Source organism: Arachis duranensis, chromosome 1 (assembly GCF_000817695.3).
Source record: "Arachis duranensis cultivar V14167 chromosome 1, aradu.V14167.gnm2.J7QH, whole genome shotgun sequence".
NCBI lineage: Eukaryota > Viridiplantae > Streptophyta > Magnoliopsida > Fabales > Fabaceae > Arachis > Arachis duranensis.
Window position 1 is genome coordinate 100062663 of NC_029772.3, and position 17364 is coordinate 100080026.

Consider the following 17364-nt stretch of genomic DNA (forward strand, 5'->3'; position numbering starts at 1 on the left):
TTACCTATGCATTTAAGGTGGTCCTGCTTCTAGGCTAATGCCATGCATAAGCATGGTGACCTTTTTCATTTTTATAAACAAGATGTATTTTTATACTCATGACTAATTTAGTAGTTGAATTTTAATATATATGTAATATAGTTGATATTTTTTAAATATGAAAATAATTATTTAATTAATTTTTTATTGATACCTAATTATTCTAATAAATTTTGATTTGATAATAATTAATTTAATGAAAATAATTAAAATTTAACTGTTGGATTGATAACTCTATTAACATTATTATGATATTTTTTGTTTGTGTGAAAGTGAAAAAAGAACTTGTGTCTAACTAGCTAGCTCTCTCCATTAGAATATTTGTGATGTGATAAAAAGACCCAAATTCATCCAATAAGACCAGGAACCAAAAGATGATTTTGAATTTACATTTTTTCTCACCTTTTTATTTTTTCTGTATGCGATTTTACCCACCTTAGTTTTACTATATGGGCAATTAGAAATTTTATAATTTATATATCTAGTGACAAAAGGAATCCAGGTAAAAAAAAAGTAACTGAAACTGCCCACGGGAAATTAGAAGCGTGTTGGTCATCCCATCTTTTTTTTTATTGTTATTTAAAAAAATATTCCTGGTTTATGGTTGGCTGCTTTTGGTTAATCTTACGTCAGGTTGAGGTTAAACAATTTGATTATATTGAAACATTACCTCGTATACTGAATTGCAGACACTATTATTCCAATAAGTTAATAACGACCATTATGTATGTGTTAGGCAAATAGAATTTACATTTAAATTTGAATTTGAGATGTTAAATTAAAAATAATATTTTATAATTATAAATTTTTTAAATTTAGTATAATATTATTATTGTCAATATATAATAGGTGAATGCTATGGTGCTTAAAAGATGTTGTCTATTTACTAAAAAGATTAAAAAATAATATTTAATTTAAAAGATATAACAATAAATAATTTTTAAAAAATCAAAACTTACTACAAAAGGTAAGTTAGGCAAAATTTAGGCATCAATTCATAGGCACTATAGAATTGGCCTATATAATAAACATACAGTCACCAAAACAAATATATAATAAACATACTGGATATGTTATTTTATTTTTATTCAAAGTACAGTATAAATGGAACAGTTTGAAGTTTATAATATTTTTGAACCGTAAGAAAGAAGACATAAAAAAATAAGAACATATATAACTGTAATAATAACATGTCAATTTTACACTAAATTTTATATCAAAAGGCTAATAAAAATTTATCGACAATCTAATATCTTACTAACTTTATTAGAAAAGCAATTGGCATATGATGTTGTGCTCCCTATTACATATTTCATCTCAAGTCTGAAAGCAAAGTTATAGATAAATTTGTTATATTTACAGTAAATATTTGTACAAAAGTGTAAATTATAACATGCTATTAAAATGAAAATAATATTTTTTTACCTAAATATTATTAAAAACTTTTTTGAACACGACATTTGTTGTTGATGACTTTGCATTGCCGTCTTCGTCCAGAGTTAGAGATCTGAGACCACTGCGACTCTTAACTCTTGACAAAGCAACATAAAGTTGTCGTGGGTGAACACTGATTTTAGCAAGTAAAATCCTGCATGTGATAATTGATTGATCCGGACTGTTGTTAATAGTCATTGCAAAGTATACTGTTAATAAAAATTATTTCCGTTGGAACTTAAATGACAATCCTAAAACTGAAGGGATCAAGTTCATTTTTAAAATGTACACTTTGTCTCCAATATTTTGTACCAATTACTACCGTCACTCCAATTACGTTGTTGCCAAGTTCGTTAAGGATAAATATTATCATTATATAACTTCACTCTAACAAATTGTAAGACGACAACAACTCCATCCTTATTGTCAAACTCCAAAAAATTATTTAACTCGTGTGTATAATTGACAAAAAATGTACACTCTATTATTTTCTATGTCAAATAGAATGTTTAATGTTAATTTTATAACAAAATAAACAAAAACTAATTACAACAAACTAACCACCAATAAAATAATATCAAATTATATATATTTTTTTATATTTTTAAAGTTTAAAAATTAACAATTAAGTTAAAATTTCAAACACAATTTAAAAAATTAATAATTAGTTAATTAATTATTTTAAATTCATAAAAAATAAAAAGACGTAAAGAAATTAAAATCCTTCCAGTGAAAAAAAAGGTTTAATAGTATAAAAATATTTATAACAAAATAAGTTGAAATAACAATTTTAAAAGATGAGAATAAATTTTTGAAATAAATTTCTGAAATAAATTTACAATGAAGTCAATATCAAAATTTTTAGATTTATAAAAATAAATATATGATTACTCATTATCAATCTCTAATTCAATAACATTATACTTAGTAAATTTGTCATTCTTTTCAAGATTCATCTCATTCTCAATTCCAGCAAGATATCCAATAACATCTAGAATGGATTAAAATAAAAAAAATTTGTTGTCAATAAGTTTATTAAAAAAAATACAACCGAAATTATCAATAAAATAAATAAATTATACCTTTTCTAAAACAATAAACTTATCAACCAAATAGGTGTAATTGTACCCAGGAGTATTAAGACTGTCAAAACTCACAAAATTAAATACATATCATGGGATATTTGACAATTTTGCAAGTATGTACACATTGGTACGTTGGTTTAAATTAACCACATATTCATGATGTACCCACATTGAGTCCAACACTAAAATATCTTATTTAGTAAGATATTCTTTCTCTTAACAAATTCATGAATCGAGACACAAGAGCCCTTTTAACTTAGGCGTGTATTTTTTCTCCCTAGAATAACAAAAATCAAAGAACAATTAAATAGAAATAAATACATAAATTAAAATATAAATAATATAAATTTGAAATAATATAAAAAGATTGGTAGGAAACTCATGTCTTCATCGAACCAAACCATCTCAATTGAGTATAGCAACGGAGAATTTCTATAACTTAGTAGTGTCCGATCCATAACCATATCACTCGTATACATACACACAAATTACTAATTGTATGATTGATTTATGCAATTTTGTGAATACCAATCATTGGAATAAGTAGAAAAATTTTAGATTTTGGATATATGTAAAAGAAAGTATTAATGTACTTTGAATCGTGGTGTTATACATGTCTCATAACTTATATTTCTATAGTAGACTTATAACTAATTTTTTTTAAATTTGATAGACTTTAATTTAAATTAAAAATAAATTTACAAATAAAATAAATAAATATATAAATATATTTAAAAGGTTTCAAGTATACAGATTATTAATTATCAATTAATCAAGTACACATATTATTAATTATCAATTAATGTAGCTATAAAGAGTAAAATTCTGAATTAGTGTAGCTACAATATTAACGTAGCTGTAATTTTTAAAAAGAATCAACAAATTTTTAAAAATAATGCTAAAAAGGATCAACAAATTTTTAAAAAATAATGCTAAAATTTAAAAAAGAATCAACAAATTTTTAAAAAATAGTGCTAAAATTTAAAAAATAACAACTTAAATAAAACAACCTAAAATTTAAAAAACAATAACCTAAGTAAAATAATTTAAATTTTAAAAAATAACAACTTAAGTAAAATAATTTACACAATTTTAACTTAAAATTTAAAAATGACAACCTAAGCAAATTAATAATTTATAATTTATAAATATAATTTTAAAAATTTCTAGTGATGACACCTAAATAAATAAACTCCCAAACTCAACATATGAGCGTTACGTCAGCATAAGAGCTCTCTATTCATTAGATAAAGATAAAGATATAAAACTAACGCAAGAAATTTGTTAGATTAGGAATGATTTTATTTAAAAAGTATAAATAAATTTATGCAAGATATCACTTTTTAAATTAAGGTAAAAATATTGTTTAGGAATGATTTTATTTAATATTGTTAGATTAGGAATCATTTTATTTAAAAAAGTATTTAAAAATTTTAAATTATAACAACCTAAGCAAATCACTTATAATTTATAAAAGGAGATTTTTTAAATTAGTTTAACAATATTAAAAATTAAATACCTAACAATCTAAGAAAATGTATTTAAAATTTAAAAAGTAGTAACCTAAACAAATAATAAGTTATAATTTATAAATAAAATTTTAAAATTTTCTAATGACGACACTTAAGCAAATAAATTTCCAGATTCAACGTATGAGTGCCAAGTTAAGATAAGAGCTCTCCATTTATATTACTATAAAAATACTATGATATTTATAGACATGGCAATTTTCCATGGCAGGACGGGTATCCGCGGGAAATTACCCGACGGGGGACGGATTTGGGGGAGGTTTTTTTACCCGTGGAGGGCGGAGACAGGGACCCGTGAAATAAACAGGGCGGGAACGGGGAGCAAGGTCCCCGCCCCGTGGAGACCCGTGTAATACCTACATATAAGAAATAACAAAAATACCCCTATATATATATATATAAGAAATCCTAAGCCATACCCTTTCTTTTCTCTCAGCCGCCACTACTCACTCTCCTTCTCAGAACTCAAATCCTCTCCCTCTCGGCCTCTCCTTCTTGGTCCCTCTCAGATCCTCTTCTTCTCTTTACCACCCTCCTCCACTCTCCTTCTCTTCGCCACCCTCCTCCACTCTCACCGCCGTCTGCGTCGTCGCGAGCCTTGTCCCCTCTCACGGCTTCCACTTCTCCCTCTCAAGGTCATCGGGAGGAGCTTGAAACGTCTGCGTCATCACGAGCCTTATCTCCTTCTCTTCGGTAGAGGCACAATCGTTCTTCGTCGTCGCCATCTTCGTCTACGACAGGGGCATTATTCTCTGTCGTCGTCTTTGTCTTCAACAGAGGCAGTCTGGTCTCCATCTCAGCGTTTAGCAATATCTTTTTTTCCGTTCGCCGATCTTTTTTCCGGTAAGTCAACTTTAGATTTCATTTACTTTGAAGTATTTTTCATTAATTATCTTGTGGTTTCTGTGATTTTCTTTGAATTTTATAGAAGTATCTTGTGATTGTACCTCATATATGGGCCTCTGTTTGTTTTTTAATAATGTAGTAGCTAGAAGAAACTGGAATTGAATTTTTAAAATTATGTAATCTTCGATTTTTTTATGCAGATTCAAATAACTCAAAAGCTACTGTCGCTGCCATTATGTGATGAAAGAAAGGCTTAAGATTCATGTTTTTGGAATGTGATGAATAAGTTTAGTATTTAGATTTATTTTGGTTATTTTATTAATATATTTGATGATTGAATTGAGACAACATTAGTTGTTGCTGTTTAAGTCTGTGAAGGCTATAAAGAGTATGCTTGTAATGATAATTTGTAGATTATCTTTATCTTTCTTTTTTTTAATTTTTCTTTTTTCCTGAATTTTTTTATTTTTTTTAAATCCGTGGAGACCCGCAGAGACTCTGATCCTCGGCGGATATAGGGTCCCCGTTACCCGTTGCGGAAATGGGACGGGGACGGGGACGAATTCTAGGTGGCGGGGGCGGGGGCGGGGGCATGTCCCCACCCCTATGGGGACCCGTTGTCATCCCTAGATATTTATTTTTAATTAGATATTTGGTAGTTCTATTATTTTTGAAATTTCAAGTTGATAATAGATAAAGAGTGCGAAAATGATTACAAATACAATTTAAAATTATCGAAGGTGATGCATCGAAATATAACTGTTGGTTGACATAAAAAAATATATAAATAGGATCTTATGCTAACATGGTAGGTCAGTTTCTTTTAAAAAACACTTAAAAACTCAAAATGCTCTTAGCCCCTTGACATCACAGAGTAAAAATTGAAAATCTTAAGTAATTTCTCTGAACTCAAACACTTGTAATTTGTTTTTTTCTATTTTAACTGTATTGATGGTTCATGGCATAATGGTAGTGTCGGTATAGAAATTTTAATTATTTTCTCAAATTGTGAGCCGAGAAAATTCTTCTTTAAATTGAATTATTCATGTTCCAATAATGAGACAGAATATGAAGCATTAATAATGGGATTGAAATTATTATTAGAAAGAGGAGTAAAAAATATAAAAAATTTTGGAGATCCATAGTTTGTAGTTGGTCAAGTATCACTTGAATATAGGTGTGTTAGTGAAATTTTGATAAAGTATTTCAACCTAGCTACAAATTTGTTGAGTGAGTTTGAAAATGTCACTGTGAGGCATGTTCCAAGGGAATTAAATCAAGAAGCAAATGAATTGGCCCAAATTGCTTCAAGATATAAGATCAAGTCTACAACACTAAAAAAATTGGTAAAGATAAAAGGAATATTTATCCCTTTGAGAGAAAGAGAAGTGTTTTGCTTACAAAAGTTAGACCCAGAAGATTGGAGAGTTTCAATTGTAGAATATTTGAAAAGTCCAAACCTCGGCATTGATAACAAGCTTAAATACAGAGCTCAAAGTTATGTTCTAATGAATAATGTGTTGTTTAAAAAATCTATTGACAGAAATCTCTTGACATGTTTGGGAGAAAAAGAGGCGTATTTGGCACTTGCCAAAGTGCACAAAGAAATTTGTGGTGCTCATCAATCAGGGAAAAAAGGAAATGGGTTATAAATAGGGAAGATTGTATTGGCCAACTTTTCAGAGAGATTGTATAAATTAGAAAAAATAGACAAAAGTACATACGAATTCTTATACAGTGAACATATGTGCACCCCAATTTTTTAATGAGTCATTTGTACATACCAATACAAAACTCCGTTGTCATTTCTAACCTTCCGTCGCCTGAATAATTTTTCTGGCAGTGATAGAGGCCAGATGGCATGTTATTGTTAAAATAAAATTATTCTCACTGCCACACCTCCATTTCATTCCTCATCTCCATCACCGCAACCACCACCCTCACACCTCCATCTCCAACTCCACGACCTTAATTTCATACCATCTTTCTCCCTATCCCTGTCTCTGGATGGATTTGATAAATTGGGGATGCGAGACGGTAGGTGGCAACAGTGAGAGGTTGGAAGTTTGGGAGGGTGACATGGCTGGGGTGACAGTGAAAGAGTTGGGGTTGAGTTTTGAGATGGTAGCCGTGAAAAGTGGTGTTGATGCCATGTCGTTGGGTGTTTGTTCGAGAATGATGCCGTGATGGTGGCAGTGGTAGCGGCGGCGAAAAGGTGAGGATGAGACTGAAAATGGAGGAGTGGTAGTGAAAATAATTTTATTTTCTACTGTGTCATCCAAAATGACCACATCACACAATAATGTATCACTTGGCCTCCACCATCGTCGGAAAAATTACTTAGGCGACGGAAGGTTAGAAATGACAATGGAATTTCATATTGGTGTATACAAATGACTCATTAAAAAATTGGAGTGTATATCTGTCCACCGTATAAAAATTTGTGTGTACTTTTCTCTGTTTTTTCTATAAATTATACTAGATCTTGTGAGGAGTGTCAAAAACATGAAAATCTTCAACATATTCCAACGTCAGAATTGCATGTTATAATTAAACCATGGCCGTTTAGAGGTTGGACTTTAGATTTGATTGGCCAAATCCACTACCCTCTTCTAAATGTCATAAGTTTATTTTAGTTGGAATTGATTATTTTTCTAAATAAGTAGAGTCTATTTTTTTGAGAGAGGTAACTCATAATAAAATAATTGATTTAATTGACGAGGATATTGTGCATAGATTTGGAATTTCTTAATCTATTACCATTGATCAAAGAACCATGTTTATTGAAGAAAAAAGGTCATAGAATATGCAAGTCTAGGGATATAAAAATGCTTTCTTCTACACCTTATTATGCCCAAGCTAATGGACAGGTGGAGGCAGCGAATAAAATTTTTGATTGCATTAATTAAAAAATACATTAGAAAGCATCCGAGAAATTGCACCAAACTCTCAGTCAAGTTCTTTGGACTTACAGAAATTCTTGAAGAGGTTCTACAAGAACTACTCCGTATAAGCTAGTCTACGGTCATGATGCAGTGTTGCCGATTGATATCAATTTGTAAAGTATAAGGATGGCTAGACAAGATGAGATACAAGTCGTAGATTATTATAATTCTTTATATGACAAGCTCAATGAACTAGATGATAAAAGGTTGAGAGCTTTAGACCGGGTAATTTAACAAAAAAAGAGGTTATGTCAAAATCATACAACCACTGAGTTAAAGTAAAGACATATGCAGTTGGAGATTTAGTGTGGAAGACAATTTTACCTATGAAAAAGAAGTAAAAAACTTATGGTAAGTGGTCTCCAACTTAGAAAAGACCTTATGTAGTTGACAAAGCTTATTCTAAAAATGTTTATAAGATTATTGAAGTTAGATTAGGAAAAAAAATTCCTTCGATAAATGGCAAGTATTTAAAAGTGTATAGGTCAGGCATATATGAGGTAAAAATCCCACATGCTTAGGGATAAGAAAATGTCTAATTAAAATGTCAAAGCCTAAAATAAAAGGCTAACTAATGTTTTCAGTTAGTTTTGTCAAATTTAGGATGAGTACGAGCTGACATATCTATGTGCTTTCTATAAACTACAAGTTTCATTGATAGTATAAAGCATTAAGTCTATAAAACATATAGGTGTACAAGATATTAATTTAAAATAAGAGTCAATGTAAAGAAATAACTTATCACTTTCTAAGTACAATCCAGCACATGCCAATATATATAAAAATAAAAGGATTAGTGGATAAACCTGTGTAAAGCTAGAAGTATGTCAACAAAGTCACACTTGATTTACTTTGATAGTATTTGAGACAAATACACATGAGATGACATGCACCAATACAACCTGATATAGGCAAATATAGAGATCATCTCAAATAAAATATAAAAGAGGTCATTGTGATATCAATAATTGGCTTAATATGAAGTAATGTAATAACTTTTTAAATATAGCAAGTGTCAAATAGTTTACAAAGTAAAGATAAGGTGCATACAAAAGCAAATAAAAAGCAAACACACTTCTAACTCGCTTAGTATGTAAAACCTAATAAAAAGAAAATGAGGATTGCATGGACATATTAAAAGAAATGGTTCATATGAGAAATGTAAGACTAAACCTCAAAGATCTCTTTCAAACGGGAACTTCAGTATGGAGAGCAGTTTGGAAATTCGTGGCTTCCTTTGCGATTTGATGCGAGGAAAGCATTTTTCTTTTTAAGGGATTACAGTAATGCATTGCTACTATCAAGCTTGTTGCTTGTTTTAACAAATTGGCCTTCATTCTTCATCAAATCAGCCTCCAGCTTGTTTTGTATCTCTTTCTTGATAGCCATTTGTTGTTCCAAATCTTGAATCTCCTTATATAATTTATGAGCTCGATATTTAGCTTTTGCAATATGGGTAGCTAGGATAGTTTTAGAAATTTCAAAAGACGAGGTGTCGTATTTCAACTTAGAAAAAGTTACAGTTGATTGCTGGTGTGATGAGATAGCTGTTTGAGAGTCTGAATATTTAACCTAAAGGTCCTCATAAACTTTTTGCAAGCGGGCCGATAAAGGGTCAATAGTATCTGGATGCGGAGTAATTGAAAAGGTCTGAAGAATATTAGAAAGCTGAGCCTTAAGGTTCGGATTAGTAGCAAGCATCAAGAGCGGCTTAGATAGGATGGCACCAAGTTGTTTGTCCAAAGGAAGTAGAATGGATTTGTCAACAGCCTTGATTGTGGGAGGTGTAACATAGAGTTGTTCTGTTGAAAAGTGACTTTGGATAGTAGATCAAGATTCAATTGTGGCTTTCTTCGCATCCATACTACATACATATGCTTCATTCAAACTTTCTAAGTCAGACAATAAGTCCTTCACCACAATATTGGGGGTATGAGCATGGATAGAAATGACTGGTATTTGTTTTTTTGGCAGTTCACTTAGAGGAATTTCATATTTTTGAATCTAAAATAAGAATGCAAAAGAAGGTATCAACAAAAAAAATTTGACTATTTAGCATTGAATGATAAGATAAATATAGTCTTTTTGTTAGTTTTACCATCGAGAGAATTATTAGTTTCACTTTTTTTTTATTCTTTCTAATATAAGAGTGTATAATGAAGAGTACATGATGAGAGTGCAGAATAACAAGTGTGAATGTGCAAATAGAACTTTAGTAATTTTAACCAATACAAGTGGATATATAGTTTGATTACTAAGGACATAATTTATGAGTGTTATAAAGATTCTCATCATCTTATCTCCAATCAACTAATATGTTGTTTCAATAGTTCAAAGTTTAAAAGGATATGGACAACAATTTGAATGAGCATTCAATTAGAGAGACAGGATCCAATGTAAAAATTTGATAACAATGTCTTCATTTGCAATCATTGAAATATGATGCCAAATGTTCTTACTTATCAGTATATAAAAAAATATTGAAAAGACTTTGAACCAGCTAAATTTAAATCAGCCCCAATTCTTCAAAACTAATAACAAATAAAGAGAATAATAGAGAAGAAGATCTTAATCAAGGGGTTTTAAACAAACATTGAGATGATTAGCAAACCATTGAGTTCATACCAAGTTGAAGAAATCTTCGAAGACAGCAAGGATAGTGGTTCAAAAATCAAACTCTGGTTTGAACCTAAAAATTGAAACTGTTAGTCCCTCGAAATACCTTGCGGTTTGCGAAATAATGTTCTAGTACTCTGACTCAAAAGACATTTTTCGTACTACCCTGGTATAGGTAGTGTTCTTCTGGAATGAAAAGGGAAAAAAGAGAAAAAAATGAAAGATGTAGTTAACAATTGAAGTTTACCTAGAGTCTCTAAAGAACTAGGAATAGTCAGGTCTTTGAGTGCGAAAAAATCACCATTGTGAATGGCTGTTGGAAGGACGCTAGGTTAAAGGAGAAGGAATTCTTCAGTGTCAACTCTTTCAATTAGTAAAATGTCATTTTCTTTTTCTTAAATGTTTTTGTCTATAACTTTTTTCAATATATCCTTTATGCTGTAATCCATGTTGGATTTTTCTTTGTTTAGTCAATAAATAAATAATAAAATAATAAATAAATATATAATAAAATAATAAAGAAGTAGTGATAATAGTGCATATGTAGTATTTTTGGTACTATAAACAACAATATTTTTTCACTTTTAATTATGGTATTTAAGTGAAAAATTTTGGGGGTTTTATGTTAGGAAAAAATATTATTATTTAAAAAAATTATATAAAGAAATAATTGTAGATTTGTTCCTATAAATTTTACAATGATATTTATTTTTAATTAAGTATTTGGCAGTCCTATTATTTTTGAAGTCTCTAGTTGACAGTGGGTAAGGAGTGCGAGAACAGTTACAAATGCAATTTGAAATTGTCAAAGGTGGTGCATCGAAATGTAACCGTCAATTGACATAGAAAAATCTATAAATATGGTCTTAGGCTAATCATGTAGGGAGTTCAGTTTCTTTTGAAAAACACTTAAAAATCCAAAAAACTCTTAGCACTTTGACATCACAAAGTAAAAATTGGAAATCTTAAATAATTTCTCTAAACTCAAACACTTGTAATTTATTTTTTCCAGTTTTTATTAATAAAATTTTTCTATTTTCACGTGTTCTTCTATCTTTTCTTCTCACTACAAGAGAAGCTGGAAATTTTAGCAAAAAATTGCCGGCGTTTTCTTGAACCGCTGCAAATTGATTGAGTAACTGCGATTGTTGTAGCGTTATTTGTCTCTGTCAAAGACTGGTTAAGATAGCGGCAGTTTTGTGTATCAACTGCCGCAAATAACATGTTGCTCAATTTGATTTAATAATCGAAATTTGGTGATGCCAGGGCAATTAATCCTCGTTTTTGCGCGAACCTAAAAGGGGGCAAAGGCGCCAATCACCAGTTTCAAGACTCCTTGCTGCCGTATACCTTCCCTCCATCAGCTGCAGCCGCTACATCCTTCCTCATCACGGATCTACTTAAGCTGCCGCATAGCTCCCGCACGCGAAAGGAAGGTGGAGAGGCACGTCCGTTGTTCGTCCCTCTACTGTGCACGTCCCGGTGTCGTCGCGTGGCTTCCCAATCGTCCTGGTGTCATCGTCCTCAACCTTCCCCCCATGCCATGTTGTGTGCCGCGTGAACGCACCTTCTCCCCGCTTACTGGTTCACTTTTTCTCCCTTTTTCTGTTGTTCCAATTTCATATTTTGTCTTTGTACTTTTGTTTCACTTTAATCATTTTGCTTGTTGATCGAATATCTTTGCACCGATTTAGTTTAATTTTGCTTGTTTCCAATTTGTTTGCTATTTTGGTTCGAACCCTTGTGATCATCTGATGGAAACTCAATGGCCTTTCCTTCATGTTTTTTAGCTCAATTCCTATGTGATTGTCATTCCTATTGTTGAAAGAAGTTTCAGGTCTGCACTCCACCCTGGCTCTGATTTCCACATCATGATTTGTGCAGAGAGTGGCTCCATACAAGTGAAAGCTTCGAGTTTTAATTTAATTGCTTATGTTCATTTGTCTGGGAATCCATACAACTTATTTAGAGAGGCTTATAGTGCTCTGAGAGTTAATCTCAACACCTTTAAGCTCTTGGAAGAGAAGAATATCCCTAGCATTATTGACAAGTTTGGTTGGTGCACTTGGGATGCATTCTACTTATTCGTGGAGCCTGTTGGAGTTTTTCATGGCTTGAAGGATTTCGCTGAGATTGGTGGTGTGTCTCCAAGGTTTGTGATCATTGATGATGGATGGAAAAGCATCAATTATGATGATGGTGATGACCCATATGAAGATGCCAAAATCTTATATTGGGTGGACCACAAATGACAGCAAGGCTTCACAGATTTGAAGAATGTGACAAGTTCAAGAGTTACAAAGGAGGACTTATCTTAGGTCCTAATGCTCCTCCTTTTGATCCAAACAAGGCCAAGGCATTGATATCAAAGGGGATTGAACTTGAATGTTTGGTGAAGGATCGAGACAAAGCAGTTGAATCCAGAAGCTCTGATTTGGCAGAGATTGAAGCAAGGATTGGAGAAAAGGCAGAGGAGTGTGGATTGAAGGCTTTTACAAGGGATTTGAGGACACAGTTTAAAGGGTTGGATGATATATATGTATGCCAATGACTTTTATGAATATATGCACTCTTATCTTGCAAAATCTGGTGATTTTTAAGGGATGATTTTTGGTTCCGAGATCCATATGGTGACCCCATGGGAGTGTTTTGGCTACAAGGGATACACATGATTCATTGCTCATACACCGGCTTGTGTTCTCTGATGGCACTGTCCCTAGATGCAGCAAAAAAAAATCCCATAAGTTTGAAAAGCACACTCATCATTCTTAGGAGGTGTATCATATACTAAAACACATATAAATTACGATTTTTGATGAAAACGAGAGGTAAATATATTTTTTTCGTGTTTTCCTGACCCTGATTAAACCATGTTTAGCTCCAGAGTCCATGCAAACACTTCCCACTTCCAACAAGAGATTGTCTCTTCAATAACCCTCTATTTGACCACAAAACTCTCCTCAAAATTTGGAATTTAAATAAGGTATCTATCTTACTTTATCATACCATGTTAAGTCATATCGTGTTATGATATTATTTCTCACCGAAACTTAAGCTGACAGGAGGAGGAGACGAACGAAACAAAGTCTCTTTTTGAATTTGCATGTTTTTTTCATAAGATTTCTTGCTTATACTAAAATTCTTTCAAAATATTTTTTGAATTTTTTAAATAAATATGCACATAATAATTTTTGTTATAAAAATTTTATAAAATTAATTAAATGTAAAATTTACAATTTTTAATATTGAAAATAATAGAATCGATGAGTAATAATTTTACTTATTTTTAAAATATAATAGTAATTAAAAATGTTATTTGTATATCAAAATTGCAATCTCACATCAATTATATTGTATTTTTTTTACTAAAGATAGGAACCCGTGATTTCTTAGGTAAGTATGAAAAGACTATGCCATTTGAGTTATAACTCATTGGCCAATTATAATATTTTGTTAATAGTAATTAAAAACATTATTGTATTTTTTATATCAAAATTAGATACCTTTGAGTTATGACGGACCTTGTTTGGACTTGTTTCCCACATCAGTTAATTATTGTCATCATTATTAGTATAATTATAATTATAATAATAATAATAATAATAATAACAAAAAAAGGAGTGGTTATTATAGAACAAAACGAGCCCAGCGAAGTTATTTTATCCTGCTGCTTTGATTTATTATTATTATTATTATTATTATTATTATTATTATTATTATTATTTGCAGCTAACATTACTCAAATCGTTCATTATTTGAATCACAGAACTCACCGCCACTACCATAATCCTTATTACTCTCACCACTAAACCATTCATAGTTCAACCCCTCTATCCGTTGCTGTTGGCCCTAGTCTTCTTCTCCACGTTGTACTCAGAGCGGTGGCGTTGTAGTACCCGTCGTCGTCCTTAAGCCGGTATCCGTTGTCGTCGTCGTTGGCCGCAAGAAGACGTCTCTGTCCCCGCGGCGAGCCCTTGTCTTCGAGCCCTTCTCTCTCTATCTGAGGCCCCGTCCTTCCTCTCTCACCGTCAATACCATTTCTTCCGCTGCCGGTAGCCCGGTAAGCACCATTAGTTCATCCTGTGTGGTTGCTGATTTGCTTAGAGAAAGTGAGGCCATTAATGGTTGATAGTTGATATGCATGATTCTTTTGATATTGTTAGCTGAGTTAATTTGTTGAAAGGAGTTTTGAAATAGGGTTTATGGTATTTTTGAATGTGTTTTTAAGTAAGTTAATGTCGAGTAAGATTTGTTAAGTACGCTAATGTTGCTGATTATTGTTTAACAATTTTCTTAATCCTAAATTTTGTTGCTGATTATGGTTGCTTCTCAATGAGATTAATGAGAAAGTTGTACTCAGTAAGACTAATCTTTTAGCTTCAGCATTCTATTGCTCCCTCCTTCAATTTATTACTCTTTTAGTTGTCATTACTGCATATACACTTCATAATTGTTGTTGACTATATATTCTTTATATTGGTGCTGCTAATTGCTTTTAATTTGAGTTTGTTACTTAACAGGAGTTATTGCTTCCCATATTGTTAATTGTTATTCTTAAATTCTGCTTTCGTATGTAAATAATAAAAAATTGAGAATTATGTAAAGCCAATACAATTTGGGTAGTGACAATATTGTTGCTGATAATTGCTTTTACTTTTCTTATTGTTACCTAATTTATTTGTATTTTTTTTGTCGTTGGTTCTCTTTATTTTCTAACACTGTAATTCTAGAAATGCAATATATTTAAAGGAGAAATAAGTGTTGAAGAAAAGACTCTCTCATTATTCGTTCTTTATTCCTTTGCCACACACACTCAATTCAAGTGAAAAGACAAAAGTATTATGTTATATTCCTTTTGAAAAATTAATTTTGAATATTTTAGACCAAAATAAACTTTAACATATTTTTCAATTTAAGCATTATTTTATGGTTCAATAGAAGAATATATATAATTAACTAATTAATTAATTTAGTTTTCTTTTCATGTCACCCCTTCAATTTTTCTCCATTCCTCCAATGGTGCAGTTTTTTAGGTTGAATTATCACATCATTATGTTTGTAGAGATTAGTTAAAAAAGGCTTAATGTTTTGAGTGGGTGGAAAGGGATTAAAATCTGATTTCTATGTCTTTTTATTTTTTTTGTCTAGCAGATTATGAATTTCTATTTTTCAAATTTTGAGAACTATTTAAAGCATGATGATTTTGAGTATTCTTAATATTGTTGCTGCTATTTGCTCTTAATTTGACTTTGTTACCTATTAATTGTTATTGGTGGTGGTGTGTTGAGGTTGAACAAGTCTACTGACATTATGATCTTGAAGGCTGCTACTATTTTTTTTGTCTTGAACTTGTTATTGATTCAAAGATTTCATGTTTCTCTATATTTTGGTTTGGATTTACTGTTGTGCTGATAAATAGAAAAATTTTTATGCATATAATTTACACTTACATATTAAATTTTGCTGTTGTGCTGATATTTTTTGGCAGTCAAGATTTTCTACTTTATGTATGAATGCATTTCTATATATTAAAAAAAAACTCAAATGCTTGTTTCTATGGGGTTATGATCCGAATGCAGTATATTAAGATGCCCATGATAAGTTGTTGCACTACAAGAAAAAAGGCCTGTCGGCACACTTTTTTTCTTTTCACGCTTTTAAAGCGTGCCCAAAAGTGGTCTATGGCCACGCTTTTGCGAGGATGGCCACTGATTTGTAATTTAGCCATACTTTTTTGCCACACTTGAAAAGCGTGGCCATAGAAAAAAATCAACACGCTTTTACGAGGGTGCCCACTTACTTGAAATTTGGCGATAGAGGGAAATCGGCACGCTTTTATGAAAATATCCAAGTTGGACACAGCATGTCAGCAACCTCAAGTAAGATCTACTACGGCTTCATCCTCCAATCAAGGGGACTTCCCAATTCCCCCGTCCAGTGGTGGTGGTGCCCTCGCAGCCTCATCTTTACGCCTCTTTCATCCGCCTCATAGCGAACCATTGCTTGCTCCACAGACTTGTATGAATGGTGTTCAAAACTCATAGCTGGGCGATGAAAACTTAGACCCAGAGGCAGGTGAGGTAGAGTCTTTTGAGCAACACATTGACAACCTATTTGCTACATCTGAGACTCAAAAGCACAAGGGACGCAAGACTATTGAATTTTAGGATGTTAAAACAATTAGTATACAAGATTTTAACAGTTAAAATTTTTTATGCTCTATTTTTCTATGATTTCATCGCATCTTGGCCACAATGGTTATTCACACAGACTAACTATGATTTACAGAATCCAATGGAACAATCAAACAACTTCGTTTGAATGTGAAGGAAGCTATGAACCACCTAACGGTAGAAAGATCGTACTCAGGTTCAACTGAAACCTGCAACAAGTTAGAGATGAAGTTAGTATACTGAGCGACGTTTTCGGATTGCTAAGATCTGACTACACCAAATTTTCAATCTGCGATGTCTAATTCAAAGGCACGGCGGGGAGCTTCCACCAAACGTCACTGCATAGATGAATTCATTGGAGGGACAGAGTGGAAAGTAGATCTTAGGATTGGAAATTGATTTTTTTAAATATACATTTTTTTGTTGACTATGCAACTCTTAGTAATGAATATACTTTATTGATATTTGGATAAATATATGAATTTGCTTTATAGTTTTGCTAATGTCTTTTACCCATCAATTTATTTTGTAAGATACAAAAGAATTAAAATTTGTAGTATTAAGAAAACCTCAAAAAAAAAAGAAAGAAAGAAAGAAAAAGAAAACAACAAAAATAATACCTAATACATTCAAACTAAAGAAAGCGTTGATTGCCGATGCAAAATACAATATTTTGCGGCCATTTAGCCGAAAAAAT

General features: G+C 31.5%; 2 long non-coding RNA genes across 7 annotated transcripts; one reads left to right on the forward strand and one right to left on the reverse strand.

The window, feature by feature from the left end:
* Positions 1–1319: 1319 nt before the first annotated feature.
* On the reverse strand, positions 1320–10871 carry LOC127744828 (uncharacterized). 2 transcript variants are annotated; one of them, XR_008005963.1, is made up of 5 exons: positions 10742–10871; positions 10504–10567; positions 8685–8780; positions 1465–1627; positions 1320–1362 (listed from the first exon to the last, which is right to left on the reverse strand). It is a non-coding gene; the product is annotated as an uncharacterized LOC127744828 (long non-coding RNA). The 2 variants fall into 2 exon arrangements; XR_008005964.1 differs by lacking the exon at positions 1320–1362 and having other exon boundaries at positions 1433–1627.
* Positions 10872–11637: 766 nt separating this feature from the next.
* LOC107471526 (uncharacterized) lies at positions 11638–17158 on the forward strand. Of its 5 annotated transcripts, none has more exons than XR_008005767.1 (5): positions 11644–12078; positions 12332–13477; positions 14261–14554; positions 16074–16569; positions 16783–17158. It is a non-coding gene; the product is annotated as an uncharacterized LOC107471526 (long non-coding RNA). The 5 variants fall into 5 exon arrangements; XR_008005766.1 differs by having other exon boundaries at positions 12379–13477; XR_008005768.1 differs by having other exon boundaries at positions 11638–13477; positions 16074–16574.
* The last annotated feature ends 206 nt before the right edge of the window (positions 17159–17364 follow it).